The 16,960-nt window shown below is 38.6% G+C and overlaps 1 protein-coding gene across 33 annotated transcripts in view; it reads left to right on the top strand.

The window, feature by feature from the left end:
* ABI3BP (ABI family member 3 binding protein) overlaps nt 1-16,960 on the top strand; it is a 258,099-nt gene that overhangs the window by 65,696 nt on the left and 175,443 nt on the right. The gene's annotated exons all lie outside the window — the stretch shown is intronic.

Here is a 16,960-nt window from a genome sequence, read left to right as displayed (position 1 = left end):
GGTTTACATCTCTGTAACATAGCCTGTTTATCTGGGTTACTTTTCCTCCCTCTTTTGTCTTTACATTCTTCTGGTGAAAAATAACCACCATAGTTTTCCGGGCATCTCTTCATGAGAAGGTACCTTTAAAAAAGAAAAGAAAATATATTACATTTTTTTAAATTTAAGAAGATTGAAAAAAGTAAAAGCTTTTGCAGGCATGATAGCATTTTACATTTCTTTGGAAATGGTTTTAATCCCATTAGCAATGTAATATGAGGATGTAAGCATCGTTAAGCCTTGTTGAGAAAAATTATTTGCAAAAAAAATAATGTTTTTTAAAAAAGGATAACATTTATCCTTTTCTAACTTTTTAAAAAAAATTTAACATCTTTTAATGTTAATGTTATCATTTAACTTTTTTTTTAAAGATTTTATTTATTTGACAGACAGAGATCACTACTAGGCAGAGAGGCAGGCAGAGAGAGAGGAGGAAGCAGGCTCCCTGCTGATCAGAGAGCCCAATGTGGGGCTTGATCCCAGGGTCATCATGACCTGAGCCAAAAGCAGAGGCTTTAACCCACTGAGCTACCCAGGGGCCCCAACATCTAACATTTTTTAAAAAGGATAACATTTTTTAAAAGGGGATCATCTATTATGAATGCCTTCAAAGGCTTTCTGAACGGTATCAGATGATACTTGTATGTTGCTCCATTGCTAGGATTATTGCTGCAGGGCCTTTCCATGAAGTTGCCGTGTTTAACCCTGTCACTTGGACTATCGTAGATCAGATCTGGCATTCATGCGTATACGCAGGGAATGTCAAAGAGAAATGTAGTTTGTCCTGCAGCCCTTTCGTCCTCATAGAGAAGCCTGTTGTACTCTAAAATTAGACAGGAGAGTGACATTGTTACTTAAATGTGTAGACTAGATTTTTACCTATGATCATTGTTTTAAAACAAACACATTACAGTTTGTTGCCAAAAAAATTTTTGAGAATTATGCATTTCTCACCAATGTTACAACACTAACTCTGACCATGTAAATGAAAGAATTTGAAATTTTGCAAGTACTCCCCCCACCACGTTCACCCTTTACTACAAAAAGTGCCCGGAAGCTATAGCCCACATGCTAACAGAACTGAGTCCACAGCTCCTTTATTTGTTGAGCAACAGAAGTAATATTTAAGATAGTTTCTCCCCTTGGTTCTTTCGATTGAGAATTTGCTCAGTTGTAAACTCCCTTTCCATGAGAGGGGGAAAGTGTTCAGTAAGGGGTAGAGAAGTCCGATTGCTAGTGAATAATACGCATAGAAAAAGAAAGAAAATTCCTGATATAAATATACCAGCCTTTCAGTAGCTCAATGATGAGGGTTAATCAGATGGACCCACTACACTTTTATTTACTTACAGTTGTTGTCCTTTAAGTTTTTTTTTTATTATGAAAGTTCAGACATCCAAGGAGAGGAAATATTACAAGGGTCCTCATGTTTCCTCATGCAGCTTGAATACAGATCCTGGTCCATGTTTCCTTCATACACACAGTTTTCTTATTACAGGATTTTAAAGCATAACTGGACACTGTATGTTTAAGTCTGTGAACCCTTCAGTATACTTCTCTAACAGATGAGAGATATTTTGAGTAATGTTGTGCCTTTATCACGTTATAATAATAATCCTACAATATCATTTGATACCTAACCCATATTTAAATTTCCCTGCTGATTTTAAAAATGCCTTCTTCGAGTTGTTTCTTTTTTGGATCAGGATCCAAACAAGGTCTCCATGTTACCTTTTGTTGTTATGTCTTTTAAGTCTCTTTTGTCCTATGACAATCCTCTCTCTCTCTTCTCGAAAATGTCACTGATTTGCTGGAGCACTTGGCTCATACATCCTGGTCCATGTTCTGCATTTAACTGGTTTCTTCCATTCTGTAGTTTTTAACTGGTTCCTCTACATTCTGTATCACCCATGGAAAAAATATGTAGATTTGGAAGCTGTGTTAAATTTGGATTCAGCTTTTTGGGAGAAAAAATACTTCATAGATGGCACTGTGTATTTCTTAACAACTCACGAAAAGAGACACTTAAATCACGGGTGTCATAGTCAGTGATGATAAGACTGTTCAGTGTATTTAGGTGGTCTCAGTTGGATCCCTCCACAATAAAATTCATCATCAAATTATCACTTAGTAGTTTTTGCATGTATTGCTGATTATTGTACAGATCCATTCTTTTATATCGGGCTTCTAAAATGGTAATTTTTAATATTCTAGATATCTTCTAGATCCATTCTAGATACAATAATAGATACACTAATTCTATCATTCTGCCTTTTTTTAGCTGAAATTCTATAATAAAGAGTTTATTTTAAACATTTTTAAAATTTTAAAACTTTAAAATTTTAAACATTTTTAAAATTCCTTACAGAATTTTAGGAAGGTTGGGATAAATTCTCATTGTAATAAATTGGTGTTCTGATGGACTCTGGTAGAGACTTACAATATTGTTTTATGATCAATAAGAGTACATTGATTTTTATATATCTAATGAGATTCAATCAATATATCATGTACCCAACCCTTATGATTCTTCTCATTGTCTAGCCTGCATAGGGTTGGCTGTTTACCTTGGTTCACTACGAAACTATGGATTTCTTGAAGTCAGGGTTTATGTTATTCTTTGGTTATTCATAATAGGATAATTTAGATTGAGTAGAGAGGCAGTAAATAATTGTGGTATTGAATTGAATGGACTCAAGTGTGTGTAGAATATTTTGGCCAGAAGAGGCCAGGAAAGTATGTCTCGTCTCAGCCCTTGTCATCAGGCGAGTATATATCTAAGCCATCCAGGGTAGATAAAATCCATCACTCTGTATCTTAAAGATCTCTAGGGACAAAGATTCCAAAACTTCTCCTGGAAGGCTATTCCAAGTAGTCTTTTAAAAACTCTTACCTCATCCTTTAGATAAATGTGTTCTTTTTATAGTTTCCTTTCTCTTCTGGTATTCCAGTGGAAGAGGAAAAAAAAAAATTCCTCTCACCTCTTTCCTTTTCCATCTTTCTTTATGCCAAAGAATCTGTGTGCTTCTACTTTTATTACTTCAAAATGGACTTGCATTTCCAAGTTAAATGTTATTCTTTTGTTGCTTGAGTTTATTCTTTATAGTTTTTTAAATGGCTGTTTGTATTAATTACTCCTAATTGATTAAGCAACTATTAGTTTTTGATAGCTGCTATCACAAATTACCATGAATTTGGTGGCTTAAACATCACAAATTTATTATCTTACGGCTCTGCTTGTCAGAGGCCCTACCTGGCTCTTTCTGGGCTAAAATCAAGGTGTGGGCAGGGCTGCATACTCTCTTGGAGGCTCTGAGGGAAAAATCTGTTTCCTTGCTTTTTGCAGCTTCTAGAAGCTGCCACATTCCCCTTCCACCTTCAAGCCAACAACAATGAGTCAAGTGTTTCTCATTCCACATTGCTCTGAATTCATCTTCTGCCTCCCTCTTCTACTTTAAAAGATCCTTGTGACTGACTATATTAGGCCCAGCTGGATAATACAGGATGTCTCCCTATTTTAAGATGAGCTAATTAAAGACCTTGTTTATATCTGCAACCTTAATTCTCCTTTGTCATAGTGCCAAACATATTTACAGGTTCTGGGAATTAGGATTTGGGCCATCTTTGAGGAACCATTATTCTGAGTTCCACAAACTGTTGCTTGAAATTTGTGTCTTGATTCTTTCTGCCGCCAGTTTACTGTATGATCATTCTCAATTCTGCTCATCTGTAAAATAGCAATAAAGTCTATTTTTCACAGATGTGCTGAGGACGCATTAGTGAATTCATGATTATCAAGTGATGAGTTGAAATCCCTTGAGTACAAGCTGTTCTACAATAGCTAAGAATCATTAGTTTGTGGGAAAAAAAAAAAAATCACTTAAAGCCTCTCCTGCTTTCTTCTGTAGTAAGATAGTAGCTGTTCGGTTGTACTGAACTAGACCCAGACAGAGTAACTTATTTTCATTTTCCAAATATTATTGTCACACTATGACACTTTTGACTTATTTGATGTGTTTAAAAGATTCCACCATTGAAATGAGAAGGTGTTCAATTATTCAGAAATATTGAAGTTAGCATTTAGTGACTGGTGGATTAAACTTCTCTTCCTGAATAATCACTTCTAAGTATTCCTGTAGTTATTTTCATATTGGTCTATCTATTGAAAAAGGCATTTTCAAAAGTTACATACTGGTCTTACATATAAACCTGAAAAACAAAATATTCCATCTTGCTATTTTGGAAAATGGGATTCATAGAGAACTACTGCAAAAAAAAAAAATAATAACTTCAGCAAAATCTTCTAAAATTTTAGTAGATTAATTGGAGCAGTAGAATAAGTACTATTATCTCAGGTGACTATGAATAACTATTAACAGCAATAATGGGATAAAATATGATTCATATTTAGTAGATCTAGGTTCCTATATACTTTTTGTAAACCCATACTGTGAATGTTCTCATTTCTGGTTTACACATCCTGGCATTCCTTTGTCACTTTTAAGTTCAGCTGTTGGACATTTTGCAAATGTCCAATAAAGTAAAACATGAGAATTTTTTGACATTGAATCTTTATAGACTCACACTTTATGATGTTCACTTGACATCGAAAGCAACTTTAATCAGCATCACCCGGGCAGGAAAGCGTTGTATTCCATCAATTATGTAGTGCAAGTAAAGGAGTTATTTTTAGTATCCTTACTACAAGAAAAGCTTGAATTGAAAGTAAATCATATAGTTATCACTCCCACAAATTCTGACTAAAGAATTAGTCTTCCAACCAGGTGTTAGGACGCAAAGGGATTTAAGAGGGCACATTTCTTGTCCTGTTCTCACAAATGCTAACTCTGACACTCGCTGCTCTAATAGGGCGAGCTCCTCGCCTGCAGCCACGGGTTTCTCAGCCACTCTCCCAAGTCACCATCTTGCTGCTGGTTCCTTAGAGTGATTTCTGAGGCAGCTAGGAGGAGGACACTGTACTAACTGCTCTGTAGATGGTCTATGCTGGAAGGAGCCTGGCCCAGAACGCTAATGTGTGCATTCTGGGAAAGATCCACCTCTACCCAGAGACACAGCAGGATGTAGGGAAGGAGTATTAGGAGCTTTCAAGCCCGATAGACCTGGGTTCAAATTCCATACAATTAATGGCGGTTTGGGGTAAGTCATGTAACTTCTCTCAGTTTCATTTTTTTCATATAAAATACAGAATAATCTTTCAGGAGTATTGTAAAGATTATGAATAAATTTTACAAGGCAGAAATTATAAACCCTGGTACAGAGTAGTAGGTTTTGTAAATTTTGCCAGTTGCTTTTATAACATGCTGAGTGGTCTTAGATGATTTATCTAAACTTTCTGAGCTTTGTCTCAATTTCTAATAACAAAAATGGGCTCAGTTACCACTAAAGTTCTGGTCTGCTCTAAGATTGAGTGCTAGATTGAAAACCTTGGTCAAAGTGATGGTCTTGTGGTTTTGTTTTCTGTTTTGTTTTATTGGGGGGGGGGTGGACAATTAAGAAAATTGTAGAAGTATGTTGTTTTAGCAAATCTGTCAGGAACAAAAAAGAAGTAACCAAACACATCTCTTTATTGTACCTAGTAAATGTTTCCTTAGAAGAGGCAACTCCCAATATAGATTAAGAAACTAAAGAAGCAGCAAAATTTTAAGACTAGACACAGTTCCCTCCATATACACACTTCTCTCCTGTAGTCATGATCATCTTATAAACATTAAGGGGAATTTCCTGTCTTGCGTCTTTTGCGGAATCGTCTTCACTTGACTCTTAGAATTCCATAACTGTGGCCTCCAAAAGAGAATGAGATGAATCCTGAAAAGATAAAGCTGAAAGGATTTGTCATCACTAAATTTCACTTTTCCACTGTCTTAATCTAGTGGAGCAATTTTTAGCAAAAGCATGGTAAGAATTTTGACCTATTCTACTAAATATAGATAAAAATAAAAGCACGACACTGTTTCAGTTCTAAACTGATGGTAATTTTATCTCAGCAAGTTTAGGTCACAATTTAATTATCACAGTTTCTTGTTCTGAAATTTCTCCCTGTCTTTCATTTCATGGGGAAATCAATTCTAAAAATTTGAATAAAGTTATTTATAATGATCTAGAACAATATACAGTGTATGTCTAGAATATAATTTATATTCTTGTAGATTACAAATATCCCCTACAAGATTGTTTTTTAATTTAGATGTTATTAACATTAGTTTCAGGGGTGAAACTAATGATTTGGTATTTTATATACTGTGAAATTATCACAAGAGGTCTAGTTACCATCTCTCACCATACATAGTTACAAAAGTATTTTTTCTTATGAGAATTTTTAAGATCTCAACAACTTTCAGATATGCAGTACATTATTATTAACTATAGTCACCATGCTGTACATTGTATCCTCATGACTTGTTTATTTCATAACTGGAAGTTTCTTTTGACCCTTTTCTCTCACTTGGTCTCCCTTTGTTCCCCCAGCCACCACCAGTCTGTCCTCTTTATCTATGAGCTTGGTTTTGGTTTTGTTTTAGATCCATCTAAACATGTAAATGTAATCATATGGTATTTGCTTTTCTGTGTGTCTTACTTCACTTCACATAATGCCTTTAAGGTCCATCCATGTTGTTGGAAACAGCAAAATTTCATTATTTTTTATGGCTGAATATCTTATGAGAGAGTGTGTGTGCGTCCATCCACTGTTGGACACTTCGATTGTTGCCATGTTTTAGCTGTTGTAAGGAATGCTGCAGTGAGAATGGGGATGCATAGATTTTTTTTGAGTTAGTCTTTTCATTTTCTTCGGATGAATACCCAGAAGTGGAATTGCTGGATCATAGGGTGGTTTTATTTTTAATGTTTTGAGGAAACTGCATCCTATTTTTCCACAGTGACTGCACCAATTTACATTCCCACCAACGGTGCACTAGGGTTTCTTTTTCTCCACAACCTCACCAACACTTGTTATTTCTTGCCTTTTTGATGCTAGCCATTGTAACTGGTGTGAGGTGGTACCTCATTGTATTTGCATTTCTCTGATGATTAGAGATGTTGAACATCTATTCATGTGTGTGTTGGTCTTCTGTTTATCTTTTTTTGGAAAAATACCCATTCAAGTCCTCTACCCATTTTTAATTGGGTTGTTGGTTTTTGCTGCTGCATTATGAGTTATTTATATGTTTTGGTTACGAACCCCTTATCAGATGCTTGACTTACAAATATTTCCTCCCAATTTAATAGGTTGCCCTTTCATTTTGTTAATGGTTTCCTTTGTTTTTAGGTTGAGGTAGTCCATTTTTTTTTTTTTAACTTTTGTTACCTTTGTTTTTGGCATCAAATCCAAAAATTCATTGCCAAGACAAAGATCAGAGAGCTTATTGCCTATAATTACTTCTAGGAGTTTTATAGTTTCAGGGCTTATGTCCAAGTCTTTAATCCACTTGAGTTAATTTTTGTGAGATAGTGGCCAAGTTTCATTCTTTTTGCATGTGGTTGTCCAGTTTTCCCAATACCACTTATTGAAAAGACTATCTCTTCCTCATTGTGTATTCTTGACTCCTTTATCATTAGTTAACGTGTATGTGTGGGTTTATTTTTGGGCTGTGATTTTGGTCCACTGATTTATATATCTGTGTGTTTATGCTAATATCATACTGTTTGCTTACTATAGCTTTGTAATGTAGTTTCAAATAAGGATGCATGATACCTCTAGCTTTGTTCTTCTTTCTCAAAATTGTTTTAGTTATTTGGGGTCTTCTGTGGTTCCACACAAATTTTACAATTGTTCTACCCCCTTGACATTCTAGCCTTAGTTTTTATTTTTGTGTAGAAAATGAGAGGAAATGTACATTTTTTTTTCTTTCAGCATTGCAAACTTTAGAGTTTCAATGATTTTTTTTTTTTTGGTAGTTTCTCATAAAAAAGTCTAACCCTGCTGTACTCATTGTTATGGAAGTAGGGTGAAATGTAAGGTAATGGAGATCGCCATTTATTACACCAAAGAGCAAATATATCCTCTTAATGACAAAAAAGATTGAACTTTTATTAGAAGTGTCACAAGAAAGGTGGTGGTAGATTCACTGAAGAAAAATAGCTGGAAGTCGAAGTTGAAAATAACTGAAGAATTATAGAGGGAATTAATTAAGTTGACGAACCATGAAAGAGGAGCAGGATAAACGAATAGCAGGAAAAGATGAAGTGTCAGCCATAGCAACCAGTTCAGTCTCTCTCTCCCTTGGCAGAATACTTGAGGATTAATGATCTTCAGCAAGAGGGTGTGAGGGGAAACCACAAGATAGCAGCCAGCAATGAATATAGGACAGTCCCTAGATGTACAGTAGGAATGCTGATTATACTGGGATAGTGAGTCTTCTTAGTTCACTTGTACACACAAGGAAATGGATCTCTAAGAGTTTTAAGTTCACTTTCTAAAGTTCATTACGCAGCTAGTAAGTGGCAGGTCCAAGGTTTGAACCTAAGAAGTCTGGTTCTAGAAACTGAGCTCTGAAACACTCTGCTGCCTCTGAAACTTTGGGAACTTTATCTGTTCTTCTAGAATAGACAGTCCATAAACCCCTGATATGTTGTTTCTATAATGTCTTTCAAACAAATAAATAGGGAAAAAAGACCATATGTTCTGGAAGGAGCCATCAGCTATCTAAGGAATTAAGTTAAATAAGTTAAATGAGCTAAAATATGTAAAGCACCTACTGTGTCCTTAAAACTTGTTCTACCCAACCCATTCCACCACCATCACCATCTCTGTTTGTTACGAGCTGCCCATCTGTTAAGCCCTACTTCCTCTGCTCTCCACTTGACCATTTCTGGCCAAGGCAGTCAATATTTATGTCCCTCTCTATGTATATCCTAGAGGCTGAGTATTTTCTTTTACCATCATTCTTAATAAATGGCTGTTTGTTTTACCTTTATGGATCTTGTGTGCTCCTCCATTCCATCCAGATAGAAAACCCCTAGCAGACAAGGACACCCATTTTTACCTCCAGTGTTGTCACAGTGATTGAAAGAATGAATGGCCGAGAGGCAAAGGAGAGACCCAGGAAGTCTAAAACAGTGGTAGGTCACATTTAAGATGGTTTTTCCTCTTTTGTTTAGAACTGTCTTCAGAATGTCATCTTAATTCCTGCTTTATTCTTTCTCTGGAAATTGTTTTCCCACTTGGGAAGTATTTGGCCTTGAATCTTCAAGATTAGTCCAAAATTTTCATTTAAAAAATAGAAATCTCACAATCACTTGATTTTCTTCTGAGGTGCAAAATTTAGCAGGGCTTAAGTAAGCTTCAAAAGAGATTTTTAAAGAAATTGGCCTAGCGGGTATCAATTTCTTAATAAATATTATGCCATTATTAAGCAATTCGCCATGAGTTGACACCAGAAAGGCCTGGTTTCATAATAGATGACCATTTCACTGTGTTTTGATGCAGATAAGATCTTTTCAAAGTTCTATTTTTTCTATTGGATTCAACTATAATGTTTTCATGGTCTTCCTGACCCCACCAAATAATAAACTGTCTCCAAGTTTATCTTTTCTTAGAAATAAAAGAAGTTTATAATATTTAAATATAAAGCATGACAATCTTTTTTCATATATATTTCACAACTCACTGAGACAAAAATCTACCTTAAAAAAAAAAATCACTCCTAATTATATCTAAAAGGGTTCTCTAACATAGCTTATGGCCCTTTGTTCATAGACCAAAACAAAAGTAAACCCTATTCCAGATTTGTTGCAAGAGGCTTGCTGTTAAGATCCCTTAAATGGAAAGACAGCTGCTAGTAGACGGATAAATTGGAGGGTTTTGTGGGAAAAGATATACAAGATAACATGTAGACTGCAAAATTTCTTTCTTTCTTTTTTTTTTTTTTTTTTAAAGATTTTTATTTATTTGTTAGAGAGAGAGAGATACAGAGTGCAAGCACAGGCAGACAGAGTGGCAGGCTAGAGGCAGAGGGAGAAGCAGGCCCCCTGCCGAGCAAGGAGCCCAATGTGGGACTCGATCCCAGGACGCTGGGATCATGACCTGAGCCGAAGGCAGCTGCTTAACCAACTGAGCCACACAGGCATCCCTGCAAAATTTCTTTTACTTTTAGGAATCCATCTCACAGTTAAGGAAGACAATCAAATCCCAGTCTCCTAATGGCCCACTTATTTCCTTACACCTTTTCCTTTCCCTGGGCATTTATTGCCTGGCACTTAAGGATCATACTTCATGTGTTATGTGATAAAAGCCAAATGTTTCGTTATATTCTGTTTTGGATTGTACCCTGTTTTTGTTTGTTTTGTTCTGTGTTCATTTGTGTCCTGTCTGACCAGCTACATAGTGAATTCCTTGGGGCCGGAGCTGAGTCTTACCTTCCCCCACGTACTCTACAATCAGGGTCAACAGATGTCTGGGTATAGGAGTTGACTACAGAGTTTGATTGGAGGTTTGCTGGAGAGTGTTCCGGTCAACAAAATAAAACCTCTCTGTTTGTCCAGAGCAGTCATCTCTGGGAGAAAAACCAAAAATAAAGTAACCAACTGGGTTAATGCATTGGCTTCACCCTATTTCTCAGGCACAGTAATAGCTTACACCTTCTGTTCTGACACAATTAATACTCCTCCCCTTTCTCTCAAGTGTCCCAGTTTAGTTAAAAATTATATGCTTAAAATACACTTGAGAGAAGGCTTTCGATTCTTAACATGGACCCCAAGTCTTTCACCATCTGATTCCAAGCTGGTAGCCTCGTCTTTTCTCCTGCAACTGGGGTCATTCCTCAATGAGAAAAGAGGAACAAAATCAAGAAGAGGTTTGCTACAGGTCTGGCTCTGATGAATTCCATTCAGAAGCCTGGCGTGCAGAGGTTGCTCACCAAATGCTGGCGTAAACATTCTTACCAGACTGTTTACCCATGATTTAATGTTGTGGGGCACCAATAATGTTGCCGGGCAAAGGGCTTCACAGAGGTTACATCCTCACAGCTACCCTGGGGACCATGAGTTATTATAACCCTCATCTTCCCAATGAAGACAGCAAATCCCAGAGAAGTTGAGAAATCTAAGTGGCAGGCAGGTTCCAGAGGTTGTGCCTTGATTTGACCACTGTGCCATCATATCTTCCCCATGGCACTGGAATACTGTGTCCTTTGAATCCAATGTAAAGGCTCCTCTTGTGACGATTATTCTTGACCAAGTCCTCCTACACGGTCGTGTCGACTACAGCATTTAAAAAGAAAGAAAAAACCCTGCTGGTTGGAGGACTGACTTTTTACCTGATAGCTCATATGACCTAGCTTTTATTGTTTGAGAGAAAACTATCCAAATGAAGTCCTGATTTTTTTTTTTTTAGTACTTCCTGTAGAGATAATAATGGAGTGATAAACTCCCTGGAAAATGTGTGCGCGTGTTACAGGCTCCCCTTCAAAAGCAAGCCCTGGCCAAACCTTAGACCAGTTCACAGACAACACCCTACGTTAAATTTCTCTGTGGGGTGCACATACAAAACACAGGCAAGGAAAAAAACCACAGGCAATAAAGTCAACAATTTTAATGTCTAACAGGTCTGCTAAACTAGAAAATGATGTGGCCTGGCTGTGGGGGCAAGTGGGTAAGAGAAATCGTTGATTAAATATTTGTTTCCAGTGTCCGGGAGAGAATTTGTCAGAGCTGGAGAGTAAGGCCGGGTTATCTTGGGACAGTGGCTGGATGCGATGCTCCAGACCGTCTGCCAGGACCGCAGGAAATTAAGAGCGACCTGGTACCTCACAGTTGTGCTCAGTATGAGGGGATTGGGGAGGGAAGGGTCAGGTTAAGGCTGACTTCGTGGGCCTGTGACCCATGCACTCAGAAGGGCCCTGCTTTTGAAGTTGAATGCTTTGCTGTTGCTGCTGCTGTTTTCTCAGTAAGGTTAGATGAGACAGGGGCATACGTACTCGGGGCCAAGCGCCTGGGCTCCTATGTGCTGATCTCCCAGCCCCGACTATGGTTTGTTTCAAAGCCTGGTCCCCTCCTGCTCCTGCTGCTAGACCTCCCCACCCAGACTCGGTGATTGCTGCTGCCCTTTGCCTTCAGGAGGGACTGGGGGGTAGGGGGTGAATGCAGGGAGGTTTTGGTGTGCGCAGCCCCTTGGTGATGTCCAGCAGGACCTGGCTGCAGCAGTCCTCACACAAGCTTGCACTGACTCATGCATTCCTGGGGTTCTTAAGCAGGTGCAAACCCCTCTCCTACCCCCGTTCAGATACACAGGCTGTCTTGGTTCACAGACTACAATACTGTTGAGTTCATGGGTTGGGATGGCAGACCCGTGGGAAGGGGAGATTGACTTTTCAGGCTTGGGGGGTGAGGTCAGAAGTACTGGGCCTCGATCCTGCTGCTGACACTGATGGGAGAGGGTTCCAAGCAGTCAGGCGGGACAAGGGAGAGTCTGCTTTCACCCACAGGTGCAACAATAAATAGCCCATATATACCGTGCCAAGTGGAAAAAGGAAAATGTTTCATACTTGGCCCTTGATGTCACTTTACCCCCACTTATAAAAACAGGGGTTTCGTCTTTTGATGATTATTATTATTTGCATTGATTGGGCCTGCAGAGAATGTTGCTGGCGCTGGCTGATATGTGTTTTCTACACACGGTCTCCCAGATTCTCACGGAAATTAAAACTCTCAGAAAAAGCTTCCAGCAATGTCTCCTCCATGGAATGTGCCTCTGAAATGTTATTCTGGAAAAAGGATGCATTTTTCCTACAAGACAGTTCTGAGCAAGCTGTGAAGAGTGCAGGACTGTAGCAGAGATTCTGGGAATACATATTATTGTGTTTAGGAAAAGCCCTCATTCCCCCTCCAACCCCTTCCATCCACCCCTTCCTTGCCCACATCCTGTCTTCCAACCACAGCTCCATTCTCCTTTCCCACCATGCTCAATGCACTACTCACTGGGGGGTGGGGGTGGGGAGGCTGCTTTTCCTCACTGCCATCAATTTCAAACAAGTCTGAATACCACCTATAGTAAACATCCCAATAGAAGCTGTCCACTGTCTTCAGAACAAATCTTTGACAGAACATTCTAGAATCCCACCAGTGGAGGCTCTTCTTTTCATTTTTGCATTAACTATACTGTAGTATCTTTCAGCCCTTACCATTCTCCCCCTGCCAGGGGGGTGGGGGGGGGGTGGGCAGGACCTGGGAGCCTCCTCTCAAAGGCTGAGAGTAGCCAGACCTCTGAGCCCCCACTGGGGGCCATAGCAGAACGTCCTGTCAAAGTGAGGATTGGTCCAGTATTTAACTGATTTTGTAAAGGAAATAATTACTGAACAGTGTAGGATATGCTTTAAAATTTTGCTTTAAACTTTTCTGGTGAAAGAGGGATAATTCTTACATACAAACCACACATTAATTTTAAACAAAAACTTCAAAGAAAATATTTCTACAGATAGGCTTATCAAACAGTAATTCAGCAATTACAGCTCACAAGCTTAAAAAAAAAAAAAAAAAAAAGACGATTTGCTTTTGCTATATCCCAAACCTCCAATTATTTTTTCCTTTCTTCTTGAAAAGCCTCAGTTCCTCCATCTTTATTCTCATCCCTGGCAATAAAGGCATGGAAGAACAGATTCATTATTTCAGAAAACATTTGTTGTGTAATTACTGTTTCTAGGTTTAAAAGTACAGAAATGAACAAAACATGAACTGAGTCTGGGCCAGAATCGATGTCAGGCTCAGCCTAGCACATCATCCACAGGGACTTAGAAACACTCTGAAAGTCAGAGGATTTTTATTAATTTGTGATGATTCATAATTCTATAGACTTTCATTTTTATGTGCAACTAAGGGCAAAGTGCTAGTAATCTAAGCGAATTGTTAGAAGTTAGTAAACTTTTCTATTCATAAATAAATTAGTAAATTCCGTGCACTCCTGATGTGACTTATAACTACTGTCTTCTGTTTCAACTTCTGGGTGTCATGAAGCTTTGCAAAACCACAAGTTTGCATGTACTGAAGTAGACATCGCTTTTGCCTCAATTTTCTAGAAAAATGTCCCATCAGTGTTTTTCTGAAAGGGGCATGGAACTTTTTGAAAGGATATCAGTGGTATTCCTGAGTGGGTCAAGTCTATCAACTGCTGCTGTTTTAGTTTTTTAATATGCCATTACTCTAGGGTCCCTTGATGACGGTGTTTTGTGGTGAGTTCTTTTGTTGATACTACCCCCAGGAGGGATGCATCAACTGTACGTGAGCTTCTCATTTTCCAGTGACGTGGCTTCAGAATAGATAGATGTGGACTGCAGTTCAAATATGAATCCTTTATACCTCATTGCCGAAATGGAGTTGATGGAGTGGTATCCATGGGTGGTGGTTATTATTATTATTTTATCATTGGAAGATGAGAATGGGTGGAACAGGTAGGGAGTAAGGTTGGTTACTCCACTGAAATCTTGAAGGAGCAACGAGGGGCCTTTCAAGAAATGAGTAGACAAGTAGCATTTACTGTCTTCAAACATCCCAACTCCCCACCATGTTACACCTCTCTCTTTCTCAGTGAGACTCCCCTTCATGGACCAGAGGGTGAGGGACAGTGTCTGCAGGTTTAGGCAAAGGCAGTGAGGTAGGACTACAGAGTGGAGGGCCCTGGCTGGAGCTCTGTTGGCTTCTCCCTTCCATGGCCACACTCTGGAGTCTTTTATTTTTATTTTTTTCCTTCAGAACTGACTGGTGGGTAAATGGAACCCTCTGCCTGGGCTTCAAACACAAAGAGGATTTTCAAGGGGATTTTTCAAACAGACATGACTCAGTGTTAGTGTTGATGATATAAGGCATAGGAGCTGCCTGCCAAATGCTGAAAGCTAAAGGGTGTACTTAATTTGGAGTATGCCCTTTCAGGACAGATTACAGCCAAGTGTGGCATGTGGACACTTGCAGATGCAAAGGAGGATTGATAATATTTATGCATGGTTACTTCCCTGGCCATAGTTTTGTCCTGTTTTAGGTTTTGTCAGTGATTTTATTCTTAATTTATTAGTAGTCTTATGAGGTGCCACATTGACATCTCTTAAAAATAGTTACCTTACTAAAAAAAAAAGTTACCTTACTTTATCAAACTTTATCAACTTAAGCTGTAAATCACACCACTCTTTCATATAAAAGTAAAAAACAATAAAGCTCTTGATTAATGCATCCCTTCAGCCTTTATTTTGTATTTATCGAAACAACTTCCTTGGTATCACTGATACATAATGATACATAATATGATAATATTATCTATCTTTTGTAAAGAGATATGATTTTTTAATTAAGTCTTTGCCTTAGCTTTAGATTTACAGAAAAGTTGCTCATATAGTACAATTCCTACATACTTGACCTTTAAATTCTATTCTTGACATGTTAATATTGTGCATTTGTCACAACTAATGAACCAATATTGATATGTTATTAACTGAGGTCTGTACTTTGATTTCCTTAGTTTTTACTTAAGATCCTTTTTCTTATCCTGATTTCATGTGGGATACTGTGTTACATTTTGTCATGTCTCCTTTGACTCTGGTGGACAGTGTCTTGTTTTCTCGACTTTCTTTATTTTTGGTGAAAGGTTCTGGTTAGATATTTTGTAGAATGTCCTTCAGTTTAGTTTTATCTGATGTTTTTCTCATGGCTAGACTAGGGCTGGGACCTTAAGCAAGGAAAATATCACTTTAAAAAATTTTAAAGTAAAATAAACAACAAAAAAGTTCAGTAACTGTTAAATATCTTGACCTTGAGAGTCTGAACCTTCTGTTTCACCTTTTGATTCTGATTTTCAATAGCCTTGTTTTTCCACACCACACCACCCCACACCACACCACTCACTAGGCCAGCAAGAATGCTAGTGATGCAGAAGCTTTGCAACCCTTCTCTACTGAGTTTTCTTCCAAATCACTGACCTTCTTCTTGAAACTGTCAATTTCTTGACCTTCCTAGGAAAGGTCTCGGTAAGGACAACAAAGTCACAACTGCCCCTGAATGATGTAAGATACCACCAATCATAGAATGCATTTGAGAAATGTTAAAAGCTAGGGGACAGTATGTCTTAGAGCCGTTGAAATAGGGTGCTCTGAATTTTTAATATGCCATTTCTTATAAAACAGCTTTATTTATAATATTGTTATCATTTGGGACTCAGATAATACTATGTTGCTTTTATGTCTCCAAATCAAATTAAAACTCGTAAAGTCTCACTTGCTAGATTAGAAGGAAATCAGATTTCTTCCCTTTGGATTCTATTCTTTCCTCCCTCCCTTCCCCCAGACCAGTCTTGCAACTCCTGAAGAGCTGGTGGAGTTCATTTGGAAGCCCATCCAACTTCTGCACATCATGAAAGAGCCCGGGGCTCCATTCGCCCCCTGCCTCCCCCAAGATCCCTGTTTTCTGTTCTTCCACCCTCTGATTAGGTGCCTAGTGGCCAAAATCCCAGCGAGGGCCAGCACAGCTGTTCAGAGGAAGCCCCTCGTGTGAACAGGGCTCTAGCTCAGTGCCCACTGTTCTCCTTGCTGGGTTTCTGCGGCCCACTTTCTACATCTCAGAAGCCTTTCTACAGCCCCAGTTACCTCCAGAGAGCAAGAGATTTCAGCTTCTTCCATTGGGACCCAGAGGCAGCCGTCTCTTCCCCTCTCTGGAGGTGAACCAAAGATCAAGCATCACTGTTCTTTTCAGATCTCCAAATCACAGGAGGGATAATTCTACCTATTCAATGATTTTTTTTTTTTTTAACATCAAAAATCTAGTTACTGACAAAGGTGTTCAGGGACAGTCTTTAAAAGACTCAGAGTCAGGGGTGCCTGGGTGGCTCAGTGGGTAAAAGCCTCTGCCTTCAGTTCAGGTCATGATTCCAGGGTCCTGGTATCAAGCCCCGCAACAGGCTCTCTGCTCCACAGGGAGGCTGCTCCCCCCC

This window comes from Mustela nivalis (genome assembly GCF_964662115.1).
Source record: "Mustela nivalis genome assembly, chromosome: 1".
NCBI classification, from domain to species: Eukaryota; Metazoa; Chordata; class Mammalia; order Carnivora; family Mustelidae; genus Mustela; species Mustela nivalis.
The sequence above is the reverse complement of the archived record's forward strand: the minus strand, read 5'-3'. Positions and strand labels throughout refer to the sequence as shown.